Source organism: Ziziphus jujuba, chromosome 6 (assembly GCF_031755915.1).
Source record: "Ziziphus jujuba cultivar Dongzao chromosome 6, ASM3175591v1".
In the NCBI taxonomy this organism is placed as follows: Eukaryota; Viridiplantae; Streptophyta; class Magnoliopsida; order Rosales; family Rhamnaceae; genus Ziziphus; species Ziziphus jujuba.
Window position 1 is genome coordinate 5,772,973 of NC_083384.1, and position 15,776 is coordinate 5,788,748.

Sequence of the window (15,776 nt, forward strand, 5' to 3'; positions counted from 1 at the left end):
GACTTAACATAATAAATTTGCGCTTCATACACATCCAAGGAGGAAGATTATACACAATCGTCATCACAGGCCAACAACTATACCTACTACTCAACATATTATGTGGATTAACTCCGTCGGCTGTGGTCCCAAGTCTCAAATTCCTATATTCGGATGCAAAGTTTGGCCATAAAAGATCAACCAACTTCCAAGATGGAGAATCTGCAGGGTGTTGCATTTCCCCTGTCTTAACCTTTCTCCCACTAGCATGCCATGTCAAATTCTTAGTCGTTTCAACACTACAAAACATTCGTTTAAAATGCGGAATAATAGGAAAGTACCATAAAACTTTATTTGGAATATTGCTAACAACTCCATCCTTATCAATTTTCCATCTAGCAGATCCACATTTAGGACATTCATTAAGGTCCACATATTCCTTCCTAAACAAAATACAACTTTTAGGACATGCATGAATCTTGATGTACTCCATTCCCAAAGCACTCAAAGTCTTCTTAACATTGTACATGGATGTTGGCAACACATTGTCATTTGGCAACATCTCAGATAACAATTGCAACAGTACATCAAAGCTTTTATCAAAATATTCATATCTTATCTTTAAGATGTACAATTTAACCAAGGCCGACAACTTGGTAAATTTGGTACAACCTGGGTACAAAGGTTTCTCCGCATCCTCCAATAAGGTAGCAAATTCATTAGGATCATTATCAAAAGTTTCTAATACAACACGGGTCATTTCTAAGCTATTGAAAGCCAAGTCTTCCTTACTACCACAATCATTTTCATTATATTCTACATTAATATTCCCAAAATGAGAAGATGGTCCAATACCATCAGCACATGACTCACCATGCCAAATCCATCGCTGATAGTTGACATAAAACCCATTCCAATATATATGGCCTTTAATATCCCTAATAGTATGGATTTTCATATTCCCAAATTGCATGCAAGGACACCGTATGGCATTACAATCATTGGCATTCTCGATGCTAAATTTCAAAAATTCATTCACCCCCTTATCAAAATCGCTTGAGGTTCTATCCTTTGTTATCCACGATTTATCCATTTCCCTACCAATCTAAGTAGAACAATGTCAAACAATATCACAAAAAAAATTATCGACAAAAGCAAGATTAAGAAAACTCATCGCAAACAAATTATCGACAAAAGCAAAATTAAGAAAACCCGGCGAACCTTGACAAAAGCAAGATTAAGAAAACCTAGCAAACCTAACCTTTGGTTATAATGAAAAAAAATAAAAATAAAAAAATAACCCAATCCACCACATGTCACCGCCAATGATAAAGAGAAAAGAAACTCACCAAAACCATGGAGATGAAGAAAGAAGAAGCCAAGCTAACCACGAGGGCAACACAGAGAAATCCAACTTCCAGATAGCAACGCAGGCAAATGGAAACTTAAACATGAAATATCCCACTCTTCAAGTCTCTTTTAGATTGCTTCCGATTCTAACACCTATTATGAAATGTACTAACACAGATTTTGTGAAAAGAAATGGTATTCAAAATCCCATCTAAAATTTTAAAACACACCAAAAATTTAAAAAAAATGGATAAACAGGCGACGTATTGAAATAAACTATGTCGCTAAGGGATAAACAGTTTCATAGACGCCCTTTTTTTTTTAATTCCTTAAAAAAAAAAGTTTCTCCAAGTACTGTTTATTTCCTTCTTAAACTTTTGGCAATAACTCTAAAATTGTAATTTTTCGTTTAAAAAACTAGATGAACTAGCGACTCATTGAAATAAATAGGCGATGCAGTTACATATAAAAGGGTCGCCTTATCCAATAGTATTTAAAATTTATTTTTTAATTTTAGTTATTTTTTTAAATTACATCTACAAATATTTTCACGTAGCATTCCAATGAACATTAATTCAATTGATCTAAAAATAGAAAACAGTTTTATCAATGCTCTTTTCAATTATTCACATATACGTGTATACACAAACACAAAAACACATCTCACGACATAATTTAAGATAGGATATAATAATTGTAAATTGATCTAAAGCAAGGACCCATAGTCCAATTGCTTGACGTAAGTATGTTCAACGAGTTGAACTTCCATGTTTTTGGCTATCAATGATAGTTTATTTGAACTCAAATAAAATAATAGATTACATTTGTTTCTTCTTTTGAAATAACAAGTGACGCATTAAATGACACATGGGTCGCCAGATAATTTAAGGCAACCCTTTCGAAAGGACAATAGGAGATGTATAATAATATTTCCGTGTCGCCTGTTAGCAAATATTTTTTTTTTTGGTTTTTTTTTTTTCAATCAATCTAATTTTCTTTCAACATCAAATATCCAGTGAAAATATTTAAGCAACTTATTAATTGAGCATTTTTTTTTTTAAAAAAAAGCATGGTAACAGGCGACGCATAATCTTATGCGTCGCTTGTTAGCAAATCTTTTTTTTTTTTTTCTTGGTGGGTGCTCTTTCTTTTTAATCAATCTAATTTTCTTTCAGCATCAAATCACCAGTAAAAATATTTAAACAACATAAATGAGTGTTTTTTTTTTAATTATCGGTAATAGGCGACGTATAATAATGTTTCCGCGTCGCCTGTTAGCAAATATATATATATATATATATACTTTTTCAATCAATCTGATTTTCTTTACAACATCAAATATCCTGTGAAAATATTTAAGCAATTTATTTATTGAACATTTTTTTTTTTTTAACAAGAGCATGGTAACAAGCGACGCATAACCATAGTTATTCGTCGCTTGTTAGCAATTTATTATTTTTTTTTTATGCTCTTTTTGATTAATCAATCTGATTTTCTTTCAGCATCAAATCACCAGTAAAAATATTTAAACAACAAAAAGTATTATTTTTTTTTACATATTTTTAATAGGAGACGCATAATCATATTTCCGCGTCACCTGTTAGCATTATTTTTTTTTTGGTTTTTTTTTTCAATCAATCTTATTTTCTTTCAACATCAAATATCCCGTGAAAATATTTAAGCAACTTATTAATTGAACATTTTTTTTTAAATCATTGTAACAGGCGACGCATAATCATAGTTATGCGTCACTTGTTAGCAAATCTTTCTTTTTTAGGTGTGTACTATTTTTTTGTTTAATTAATCTGATTTTCTTTCAGATTCAAATCACCAGTGAAAATATTTAAACAACATAAATAAGTGCTTTTTTTTAAAAAAAAAATTATCGATAATAGGTGACGTATAATAATGTTTCCGTGTCGCCTATTAGCAAATATATAATTTTTTTTTTAATCAATCTGATTTTCTTTACAATATCAAATATCTTGTGAAAATATTTAAGCAACTTATTTACTGAACATTTTTTTTTTTTTAACAAAAGCATGGTAACAAGTGATGCATAACCATAGCTATGCGTCGCTTGTTAGCAATTTATTTTCCTTTTTTTTGTGCTCTTTTTGATTAATCAATTTGATTTCTTTCAGCATCAAATCACTAGTGAAAATATTTAAACAACAAAAATTATTATTATTTTTTTACATATTTTTAATAGGCGACGCATAATCGTATTTTCGCATCGCCTATTAGCATTTTTTTTTTTTTTAAATCAATCTGATTTCTTTCAACATCAAATATCCAATGAAAATATTTAAGCAACTTATTAATTGAACATATTTTTTTCAAAAAAAAAAATTATGGTAACAGGTGATGCATAATCATAGTTATGCGTTGCTTGTTAGCAAATCTTTCTTTTTTTGGTGTGTGCTCTTTCTGTTTAATCAATTTGATTTTCTTTCAGCATCAAATCACCAGTGAAAATATTTAAAGAACATAAATAAGTGTTGTTTTTTTTAAATTATCGGTAATAGGCGATGTATAATAATGTTTCCGCATCATCTGTTAGCAAATATATATATATATATATATTTTGTTTTTTTTTTAATTAATCTGATTTTCTTTACAACATCAAATATCCTATAAAAATATTTAAGCAACTTATTTACTGAACATTTTTTTTTTTTAACAAAAGCATGGTAACAAGCGACGCATAACCATAGCTTGTTAGCAATTTATTTTGTTTTTTATTTTTGGTACTCTTTTTAATTAATCAATCTGATCTTCTTTCAGCATCAAATCACCAATGAAAATATTTAAACAAAAAAAATAAATTTTTTTTAACATATTTTTAATAGGCGACGCATAATCATATTTCCACGTCGCCTGTTAGCAATTTTTTGTTTTTTGGTTTTTTTTCTTTTTCAATCAATCTGATTTTCTTTCAACATCAAATATCCAGTGAAAATATTTAAGCAACTTATTAACTGAACATTTTTTGTGTTCTTTTTGTTTAATCAATCTGATTTTCTTTCAGCATCAAATCACCAGTAAAAATATTTAAACAACATAAATGAGTGTTTTTTTTTTTCATAAAATTATTGGTAATAGGTGACGCATAATAATATTTCCATGTCGCCTGTTAGCAAATATATATTTTTTTTATTTTTTTTAAAATCAATTTGATTTTCTTTTCAACATCAAATATCCAGTGAAAATATTTTAGCAATATTAACTGAACTTTTTTTTTTTGTTTTTGTACAAAAGCATGGTAACAAGTGACGTATAACCATAGTTACACGTTGCTTGATAGCAATTTTTTTTTTTTTGGCATGCTCTTTTTGATTAATCAATCTGATATTCTTTCAGCACCAAATCACTAGTGAAAATATTTAAACAACAAAAATTATTTTTCTTTGTTTTTACATATTTTTATGGGCGACGCATAATCATATTTCTGTGCTGCCTATTAGCAAATTTTTGTTTTTTTTTTTTCCAATCAATCTAATTTTCTTTCAGCATCAAATCACCAGTGAAAATATTTAAACAACATAAATGAGTTTTTTATTTTTTATTTTTTTAATCAATCTGATTTTCTTTCAAGTATAGTTTATTTTCTATTTAAACTTTCAAAACACTTAAAATTGATATGCTTTTTAATTTATGCTTTTTAATTTTTGATAGGCGATGTAGTTTCTTCTTTATGAGTCGCCTGTCCTAATTTCTTTTTTTTTTTTTTTTTGTATTTCAATTTTTTCTTTTGTTTGTGTCTTTAAATATTTGTATTTGCCCCTAAAATGTTCTTAATAACCATTTTTTATTCCCCAATATTCATGAAATATTAAAAATAAAATGGCACATTCTTCGATGGGCTTTCTTTTCAACAATTAACCCTAAGTACGGATACTTGAGTGTTGGAAGCAATCTAGGAAGTATGAGAAGATTTTGAAGGATCACTCGCTCATTAGGCATTCGTGTTTCTTTCAAGGGTTTGAAGGATTTTGTAGGTTTCTTTCCCAAATTTCAAAGTTCCTTCTTCCTCTACTTCTTCTTCTTGTTGGTGGTTGGGTTGGAAGCACTTCACCCTTTTTCCGTGGCCGTCGCCATCGTCATCGTGGGGTTGGGTGGTTGGGATTTTTTTCCATCTCGTCCCCGGGATTGGGTTCCTGGGTATCACCGTCGGCTGCTGTGGTGGCTTGAAGTTCCTCTTGATTGCTTGATTTGTAAGGATGTGCTGTTTTTCATCCGTTTTGGGGTTCGGTGGTGTATGTGTTGCTTAAAAAAATATTCTGCTTACTGGTTTTTTTTTTTTTTTTAATTTTTGTTTATTACTGTTATTTTGGTGGGGTATTATGTTGTCAAAATCATGTCTTGTCATCGACAATGGGTTGGCTAAATTTTTTTTTGAAAAAGTAGCTATATTTATTGAGTGGGGTTCGATTGTATGTAAAGCAAAATGATATGCTAATATTTGTATTATGTCTTTATATGTTTAAATTCAAGATATAGCCATTATAAATTGCGTGGGAAATGTCAACAGTATCACAGATGGTTCTCTGTTGTGGGTCTTAAAACGATGTCATTTGTACGGCTCAGAATCCATTAGTGATTTAGTTGCCTTTTGTGTTTGAAAATGTTAATGACTGTTAAAGGGGATAGATGTTAAGAGAAGATACTATTACTGCATCATTTGGTAAATAAATTACATGAATTTATCGTTTATTATTGTTATTAATGGTTTATTAATTATACTACACCCTATGTTCATATTGTTAGTAATATTAATTTGTGTTTATGTTTTTTGCATGTAGATTATGGATCCTTTTAATGAACATGTCCTCTCGGATGGGGATGGCGCTGGATCACCATCCAGTGATATGGAAAGACCGAATACGTCATCCCCAAGGCGTAGAAAACAAAGGGCTACAACGATGAAAGGCCTTAGGAAGTATTTGGCGGGAAACAAAAGCTTGGAACCTCAATATAATGAGGTTGGAGTTGCTATTAACTCTGAGGCCGTTCGACTGAACAATTTGGAGGGCTCGTTGGCTAGGAGCACAATACCAATTAATATACCTAATTGGAGAGATGTGTCAGATAGGTTAAAAGATAACCTATGGGCATCAATAAACGTATGGAGTGCATTATTGTTAAATATTCTTTATTATGAATCATATTTAATTGATGAAGATTTTGTAATTCCTTTTTTGCATTTGTAGCTTGTATGCATTTTACTTGCATTTCTAACGTACTGAATTTACTTGTCAATCAATGTTACTAAATATATATATTTTAATTTTGCAGCAATATACGGGTAAAGATGATAGTTTTAGGAAGGTAACTTTAAAAGATTGTTGTGACAAATGGAGAAAATTCAAGAATGACTTATATAGATATTTTGTTCGACCATATATTGACACACCCGAAAATTTGAAGCATCGACCCTCAATGTATGAATTCATAAGCCAAAAGGTGTGGGATGTTGTTGTACAACAAAGGTTGTCAGATAAATTCCAGTATAGTTTTATTTAATGCACGTTAATGTTGTATTAAATTGCGCTGTCATTATTTATATAAAAATTAAAATTTGTTATGGTGACTTAAATTATTTGGGTTTTCTAATATGTATGTTTATAACTTTTGTAGGCATTAAGTCAAAAATATTCGGAAAAACAGCAATTAAACAAGTATCTGCATAGGATGGGTGCAATGGGCTATGCGAGATTAGAAAGAGCCATTGTATGCAATTTATTTTTATTTACATTTAACCATATTAATTTTGTCATTGTTACTCACTTGCATTATTAAAATTAATTTATTTGTAACTTTTGAAGCAACTTGAAAGAGGCACCGAAGATTATGTAGACCGAGATGACCTATGGATACGGGCATGTATGGGGAAGGATGGAAAATATGCAAATGAAGAAACTGAACATGTAGGGGAAAAAATTGTCAGTATTGTATTTTTTATGAATATTTGTTGCCTATCTTATTATTTAGTTCATTATTATATAAATCGATATATTTAATCATTTAAAAAATATATTGTAGAATGACTTAAAGAAGAAGGCAACAGAAGGAGAAATTCAGCCTTCACCTTCGATGGATATCCTCACACAAGCTTTGGGAAAAGAGGAGTATGGAGGTAGGCTTAGGGGTCGAGGCAAAGGATACACGGTGACTAACTTTTGTTGGGGTGAGAAGGTTATGACCAAGAGCAAGCTAGCTTGAAGTGTTAGCAACAAGCAAGCTTTTGGTGATGCTCTTGGGAATGGTTGTGTGTGAGTTGTGTTTTTAGGTTTTGGTTATGGTGTTTTCTGGTTTTTAGGGTTCCTAAAGTGTTCTAAGGTGTTGAAGAAGAGATGAGAAGAAGGGGACCACGTTGGGTTTTGAAAATGAGGCTTGGATGTCTAGCCATTTCTTTCATTTTTCAATATAAGCTTGAAATTACAACTAGTTCACACATGCCAAGCATGTGTGATTACAAAATGAGTAAAGTATTTAAAATTTAAAAAGTAAAATGGTCAACACCTAACTTTTCATACACAAAAGAGTCAAAAACCAGCTGCAATATGTCTATTCCAAATATAGTAAAAAGTGGCACATGGTTTGAACTAAGTTCCTATTGTTTAACTAGTTTGGGTAAACAACCAAACTAGCTTCACCTACTTAGTTTCCCTTTGTATCTGCTTATGAAACTTGGTTTGAAGCATCCTTGGTCATCAATAAATATTGTTCCAAGAGCTAGGAAAGTTCTGGAACCGGATCATGGGCCAAACAGCTCCAAAACTGGCCCATACTCTGCATACTGGGCCCATCAGATACAGCAATCTGTTTGGAATAGAAAATGGACTTTCCCATGTCATTTTGACCTGAAAGTTGAACCATAGTCTTCTATATATGTCTTTAGACATCCCTCAAAATTTCAGCCCAAAAATCCATTTGCAGCCTGAGATATAAGATAAATAGTGGAGCTATGTTGCTGGAAATTATGAATCCAGCACCATAGGCATTTCAAGCATAACATTCCTACTCTTTTGTTCATAATTTTGCCTATAATTTTGCATACATAACTTAGGCACAAAACATTATCAAAATATACCTTGCATCAATTAAAAACATACAAAGAAATATAAACTCATAAAAGGAAAGGATTTGATACCAAGGTGTGCATGCTAGCCGGTGACATGCACCATCAAGTGGCAAAATTGCCACACTTCAACACTCCTCCTTGGCAATTTTGTATGAGACATTGAGAAGTCCTCTCAATATCTCAAATCTCTTCTTTCCCAATGGCTTGGTGAAGATATCCACCAAGTTCTCCTCGGAAGTCACATACTCCAACTTCACTTCACCACTTGCTTCAAATTCCCTTAAGGAATGATACTTGATCGGTATGTGCTTGGTCCTCCCATGTTGGACTGGATTTTGTGCAATTGCTATTGCTGAAGTATTGTCACACAATATTACCGTGGCTTCCTCTTGCTTCAAGCTCAAGTCCTCCAATAATTTCCTAAGCCAAACACCTTGATTAGCACAATTTGAGCAAGCAATATACTCGGCTTCCGCAGTGCTTTGTGCAACGGTTTGTTGCTTCTTGGAATTCCATGAGAAAGGACCATTTCCAAGAGTGTAAATGTAGCCCGATGTGCTCTTGCTATCATCCAAAGAACCGGCCCAATCACTATCACTATAACCAAGCAAAGCTTCATTCATGCCATCCTTGTACCATATACCAAAATCACTAGTACCTTTCAAATACCTTAGGATTCTTTTTGCACAACTAAGATGATTTTGTGATGGACTATGCATAAATCTTGACAAAACAGCCACACTAAACATGATATCCGGTCTAGTAGAGCATACATATAAAAGGCTACCAATTAAACTTCTATAGATGGAAGGATTTACCTTTGGAGAATCATCATCCTTCACCAACTTGGTGCCTTCATTCATAGGTGTGGCAACGCTATTACAATCTTCCATGTCAAACTTCTTGAGCAGCTCCTTCACATAGCTTTCTTGAGATATGAAGATGCCCTTGGATGATTGGACAACTTCAATTCCAAGAAAGTATTTCATCTCTCCAAGGCTAGACATCTCAAAGTTCAATTCTAGCTCACTTTTGAAATTACTCACTTCTTTCTCATTACCACCGGTCACTAGGAGGTCATCAACATAAAGAGAAACCAACACCATGCAACCATGAGTCCTAATATACCATGTAGGCTCATTAGGACTCCTCCTAAATCCATGCTTTGTCAAAAAACCATCTATCTTGGCATACCATGCCCTAGGAGCTTGTTTAAGGCCATACAAGGCCTTGTGTAGCTTGTATACCTTCTCTTCACTTCCTTTCTTCACAAAACCTTCGGGTTGCATAACATAGACCTCCTCCTTCAATATTCCATTCAAGAAGGCTGACTTCACATCAAGGTGATATACTTTCCAAGACTTTTGTGCCGAAATTGCAAGGAGAAGTCTTATGGTTTCCATCCTTGCAACCGGTGCAAAAGTCTCTCCATAATCCACACCGGCTTGTTGTGCATATCCTTTGACAACAAGCCTTGCCTTGTGCTTATTTATGGACCCATTCGGATTGTACTTGGTCCTAAAGATCCACTTCACCCCAATAGCATTCTTTCCCTTCGGTTTTGTTACCAAGCTCCAAGTGTCATTCTTGTTTATCACATCGATTTCATCTTGCATGGCTTGTCTCCACTCTTTTCTTAGGTTAAGGATTTGCATTTGCCTTGTCCTTGCACTCCCTTGGAACTCATCTTGAAGTTTATCCCAAGCTTCTTTGGCACTCTCACATGCCATTATCCTTGTGAAAATGGTATCACTAATACAAGAATGAATGGCGGTGAGAGCCTTGAAACCTTTAGCCGATTCCTCCTCATGGTGCTTGATTTGGTTGACCGTTGCCCCTTGTCTCAAAGGCTCGGGTTCTTGGGGATTTATGGTGACCTCCCAAAGACCATAAGCCTTCAAGTAGGCTTGCATCTTGATACTCCAAATGTTGTAGTTCTCCCCATTGAAGATAGGAGGAGAAGGAGTTGAAAAACTTGAAGAAGCCATGTGAATGTTGCTTTCTAGTATGAAGGAATATGAAAATATATTCGTGATTTCAAGTATCTCTTCACTCTCAAGGAACGAACCAGCCCAAAAACCTCACAAATCTCACAAAAAATATGCCTTGCTCTGATACCACTTTGTTGGGGTGAGAAGGTTATGACCAAGAGCAAGCTAGCTTGAAGTGTTAGCAACAAGCAAGCTTTCGGTGATGCTCTTGGGAATGGTTGTGTGTGAGTTGTGTTTTTAGGTTTTGGTTATGGTGTTTTCTGGTTTTTAGGGTTCCTAAAGTGTTCTAAGGTGTTGAAGAAGAGATGAGAAGAAGGGGACCACGTTGGGTTTTGAAAATGAGGCTTGGATGTCTAGCCATTTCATTCATTTTTCAATATAAGCTTGAAATTACAACTAGTTCACACATGCCAAGCATGTGAGCTTACAAAATGAGTAAAGTATTTAAAATTTAAAAAGTAAAATGGTCAACACCTAACTTTTCATACACAAAAGAGTCAAAAACCAGCTGCAATATGTCTATTCCAAATATAGTAAAAAGTGGCACATGGTTTGAACTAAGTTCCTATTGTTTAACTAGTTTGGGTAAACAACCAAACTAGCTTCACCTACTTAGTTTCCCTTTGTATCTGCTTATGAAACTTGGTTTGAAGCATCCTTGGTCATCAATAAATATTGTTCCAAGAGCTAGGAAAGTTCTGGAACCGGATCATGGGCCAAACAGCTCCAAAAATGGCCCATACTCTGCATACTGGGCCCATCAGATACAGCAATCTGTTTGGAATAGAAAATGGACTTTCCCATGTCATTTTGACCTGAAAGTTGAACCATGTCATTGCTGGAAATTATGAATCCAGCACCATAGGCATTTCAAGCATAACATTCCTACTCTTTTGTGCATAATTTTGCCTATAATTTTGCATACATAACTTAGGCACAAAACATTATCAAAATATACCTTGCATCAATTAAAAACATACAAAGAAATATAAACTCATAAAAGGAAAGGATTTGATACCAAGGTGTGCATGCTAGCCGGTGACATGCACCATCAAGTGGCAAAATTGCCACACTTCAACAACTTTTTCCATACTCCTAAGCCGAGTTCATAAAAAAAGACTAAGTCGGAGGGAAGTGGCAACAATGCAGTCTATGAGATGCTGCTCAGAGGTCTGGTGGCGATCGTTAGAAATTCAAGCAGCAGCAGTGCTACCCAAGTTGACGCGCTCATATCGGCATGTGCTATTGACATTCCGTCACTCACTCATCCAGCCGATGATGTTGCTGCTCCTGGAATCCAAGTCGATGATGTTGCTGCTCAAGGGACCCCCCCCCCCCCCCAGCCCATGATGTTGATGCTCCTGGGATCCAAGTCAATGATGTTGCTGCTCATGGGACCCAATCTATATCTAGGGTTAATGCTCCTCTGATCTATCCTAAGGTAATTATTTCATTATATATATATATATATATATGTTTAAGTGGGTTATTATTATCTATATAGCTCCCATGGTTGAAGAGCCCTACCTACCGCCATAAGGTCATGGGATCGAGTCTTTAAGTTGAAGGAATATTGTCATGTGAACGTATATTCATTTATTTTATTTTTTTTAACTTTGCAGGGTGTAAAATGCAATCTTGCACAAAGCAATGTTGGCCATATAGTAGCACGTGGCACTTTGGTACCTTCACTGCCAACGGATATGTGCCATGATGTGAAGCTAGGTATAGTAAATTATAAGGTCACTGTTGATGACGTTATTGATGGATTTGCACCTTTGCCTATTCCGTCATTTGACATCATACGTGTTGGTGATGCTAAAGGTGCATTTGTTGCATAGCCAAGAGATCTTGTTATCTTGCCATTTGAAGAGGTATTGTTCGATGTAGCTATATATAATAATGAAGTTCAAAACAATTTCATTTTTGTATATAATAATGAAGTTTAAAATAATTTCGTTTTTGTATATAATAATGAAGTTTAAAATAATTTCGTTTTTGTTCTACTTTAAATGTTGTTTGTTGATATTTGTAGGGAAGCTCGAACAGGTCAAATGTTGAGAATGATCAAGATGATAATGTTGATCCCTTAGTTGTTATCCCAACGATGCGAGAGTTGCTACATAGGATCAAGGATGTCAATAGCGATCATTTATGGTTTTTTAGTATGAAAAAAGAGATCTTTGGGAAAGAACAACAGTTGGGCATAGCGAGGAGCGATATAAACGATTTTTGTTACGTGCAGGAATTATCTTCCGAATGCATCTTGTTTTACATAAGGTAAACAAAATTTGGATGTGTTTATAACTAATTCTTTAATTTAATTAATTATAAACACTATAATTACTTGTAATCGGATTATGTAGGCATTTATGTAAGGGATTGACGGGCTCCTTTGAAGGGAATTATTACTTTGTTCATCCGGATATTATTGCTTCGGTTGTTCATCCAAACCCTCGTGAACAGATGATAAATATATTGAGTAGATGGCAAGATGCAAGAAATAATCAACTATGGCTCTTTCCCTACTGTGCAAGGTAATATTGTGTTAGTTTTAATTGAATTATGTTGTGAAAATATTAATTTCAAAAAACATCATATTAACTAAAATATTTATTGGTGTTTTTAGGAATCATTGGATACTATTTGTTATTGATTTATACAAAGCAGTAGCATGGTTTTTTGATTCTTTGAAGACTCATAAGAATATAATTGATAAGGATCTAAAAACTTTGATCGACGAGTAAGTTAATAACTCTAATTTTTTTAATTAATTGTTCTTATATTGGATTTGTACTTTTGAAGCTACAATATAATCTTATACAATATTTATATTTCTATATAGTTCCTTCGTTGCATGGAACCAAGGAAAGACATTTGAAAAGAAACTTTGGTGGCAAAATACTAAGGTAATTATTATATATAAACTTAGCATTATTAGTTGTTAGTTAATTTAAATACTTGTATATATTTGTATCTAATATTACACATAATTTATTGTTTGCAAATTTAGACACCAATGCAGCCCAGGAGTACGGAATGCTGTTACTATATTATGATGATAATGCGAGATATCATTAGGCGCAAAGTTCCTCCTCAGGACTTAAGAGGAATGGTAAATTATTATTAATTTAATGATTTCATCATATTTCTATTATGTAATAATTAATATTTATGATTATTTGTATATGTATTAACATAAGTTTCTCATGTTCAGTATGAAGGTGTCACTTGGTTATAAGCTGAAAATGTCAACGAATTTAGAGATGAATGGGCAACAGTGATGATCACAAGTATCTAAAACCAATGAATATCTATGCATGGTAGTGAAATAGCTAGCTTTTGTTAATAGCTTTTGTTTGTACATATAAAATATCGTAGACCAATTTGTAAAAATCACTCATAAGGTAATATTTGTTTTGCATGAACTTTGTTTTTAAACATACCAATTGTACAAAAATTCAAACAATATTAAAAATAATTAAAAGAGTTGAAACATAAAATGGACAAGATTCTTGTGCATCGCCTGATATTGCAAAACAAATTAAAAAAAAAAAAAGGAGCATAATTATGCTGCTTAAAAATTTTAAATGGTTATTTGAAGTAGAAAGTGAAACTGATTGATTAATATTTTTAGAAAACAAAAAATAAAATAAGAATAAAATAAAAGGTGAACAGGTCAGGCACAATATGCTTGAGTGTCACTTGATACAAATAATGCAAAAAAAAAAAAAAAAAAAAAAAAAAACATCACAGTTATGTGCTTAAATATTTTAACTGGTTATTTGAAGTTGAAAGTAAAACAGATTGATTAATACTTTTAGAAAACCAAAAAAAAAATAAAAATAAAAGGTTAACAGGCAACGCACACTTATACGTCGCTTGATACAAATAATGCAAAGAAAACAAAAACTAGAACAGCTATGCTTCTTAAATATTTTAACTCATTATGTGAAGTTGAAAGTAAAACAGATTGATTAATATTTTTAGAAAACCAAAAAAATAAAATAAAATAAAATAAAATTGTAACAGGCAACGCACAATATTATTGTGCATCACCTTATACAAATAATACAAATAAAACAAAAAAAAAAAAAACCAACACAGTTATGCTTCTTAAATATTTTTACTAGTTATTTGAAGTTGAAAGTAAAACAGATTGATTAATATTTTAAGAAAACCAAAAAAAAAAAAATACAGTAAAGTAAAAAGGTAACGTGATTGTGCGTCGCCTGATACAAATATTTTGTACCCAAAAAAAAAAAAATCAAGCTCTCTGATGCTGCTTAAATATTTTCATTTGTTATTTAAAGTTGAAAGAAAATCAGATTGATTAATATTTTATGAAAAAGAAAAATAAATAAATTTATAGTGAACAGGCGATGCACAATATGCATATGCGTCGCCTGATAAAAATATTTTTGAAAAAAAAAAAAACAAAAACAAGCTTTGTGAAGCTACTTAAATATTTTCTCTTTTTATTTAAAGCTGAAAGAAAATCAATTGATTAATATTTACAAAAATAAATAAATATATATATATATATATATATATGTTAACAGGCGACGCATATAATTGGTTATTCATCCCCTGATATCAATAATATGTGGACAAAAAAATTAACAATCCAGCTTTGTTATTTTTCTTAAATATTTTCATTGGTTTTTAAACTTGAAAGAAAATCAGATTGATTAATATTTTATGAAAAATAAAAATAAATAAATTTAAAGTGAACAGGCGACGCACAATATGCATATGCGTCGCCTGATACAAATATTTTTGAAAAAAAAAAACAAAAACAAGCTTTGTGAAGCTGCATAAATATTTTCTTTTTTTATTTAAAGTTGAAAGAAAATCAATTGATTAATATTTACCAAAATATATATATATATATGTTAACAAGCAACGCATAGAGTTGTTTATGCGTCGACTGATATCAATAATATGGGACAAAAAAAATAACAATCCAGCTCTGTTATTTTTCTTAAATATTTTCACTGGTTTTTAAAGTTGAAAAAAAATCAGATTGATTAATATTTTATGAAAAAGGAAAATAAATAAATATAATGGCATCAGGCGACTCACAATATACCTATGCGTCGCCTAATACAAATATTTTTTGGAAAAAAAAAAAAGCTCTGTGATGCTACTTAAATATTTTTACTTGTTATTTAAAGTTGAAAGAAAATCAACTGATTAATATTTACAAAAAACCAAAAAAAAAATTAATAAGTTAAGGCGATACATAATGTTGATTATGCGTCCCCTGATATCAATAATGTGTGTTCCAAAAAAATAAAAATCCAGCTCTGTTATTTTAAATATTTTTACTGATTTTTAAAGTTGAAAGAAAATCACATTGATTAATA